Source organism: Seriola dumerili, unplaced genomic scaffold (genome assembly GCF_002260705.1).
Source record: "Seriola dumerili isolate Sdu_G_001 unplaced genomic scaffold, Sdu_1.0 BDQW01020436.1, whole genome shotgun sequence".
Lineage (NCBI taxonomy): Eukaryota > Metazoa > Chordata > Actinopteri > Carangiformes > Carangidae > Seriola > Seriola dumerili.
In genome coordinates this window covers 1-809 of record NW_019194691.1, presented here as the reverse complement: position 1 = coordinate 809, position 809 = coordinate 1, and the positions used below count along the sequence as shown (strand labels likewise).

The following is an 809-nucleotide window of genomic DNA, read 5'->3' as shown; positions in this document are numbered from 1 at the left end:
TATTATCTAAACTGAGACTCACTGAGCCTCAGACAGCTTCTGTTTCAGAGCCAGGATCGTGGCCTCCAGCTGATTGACTTCAGTAACGAGGCCGTGTTGAACCTGCAAACAAACAGGAAAGAAGAGAACCAATCAGGACCAGGGCCAGGCTTCTTATAGTTTCTATTAAAACACCTCCACTGCTCCAGAACCTCATCTCTGCACAGGTCCATGCCCGGTCTGTTGGTCCTGTTCTCCAGTCTGGTGTGAGCCAGTTTCAGGGCGGCCGTCTTCGCCTGCAGATCTGTATCCAGTCCGTGGATGTCGCTCTCCATCTCTGTCATTTCATCTTCAGTCTGCAGACGATTAGAAACACTGTGTGTCAGAAGCCACAGTAAAAAGATACACACCTGACATTAGAAGATGTTAGATGTCTTACTGTTTTTATCTGCCACTCCAGCTCATCTCGGGCCTGCTCCTCGTGGTGGTTACGCTTACGAAGAGCAAACTCTGTGGCCCTCCGCTGAGTCTCCAACTCATTCTGCAGCTGAGAAACAGACGTTAAGAGAAAGGACTCACTGCAAAGTGTCATATCAGTCAAATACTGTTACTACAGAAGAAATGAGAGAATGATTGGTGCATGACATTATCATATTCTCACACAGTTAAGAAAACCAAAGAATTCATTAAGAAAGAGCAACCTTTAAGATACCCTGCGTCAGTATTTGTGTTTCAATAAGTCTTGAACTAAAAGGTTTGTGTTAAACCCACAGTCTGTATCTTCTGCCTCAAGGGGTCTCTCAATCAAAACAATAACAAAAGATGGCGTT

At 45.1% G+C, this 809-nt stretch overlaps 1 long non-coding RNA gene across 1 annotated transcript; it reads right to left on the bottom strand.

Annotated features, from left to right (window-relative positions):
• Window positions 1-22: 22 nt before the first annotated feature.
• LOC111240190 lies at window positions 23-522 on the bottom strand. The gene is made up of 3 exons (XR_002665917.1): window positions 419-522; window positions 192-335; window positions 23-102 (listed from the first exon to the last, which is right to left on the bottom strand). It is a non-coding gene; the product is annotated as an uncharacterized LOC111240190 (long non-coding RNA).
• Window positions 523-809: the final 287 nt, after the last annotated feature.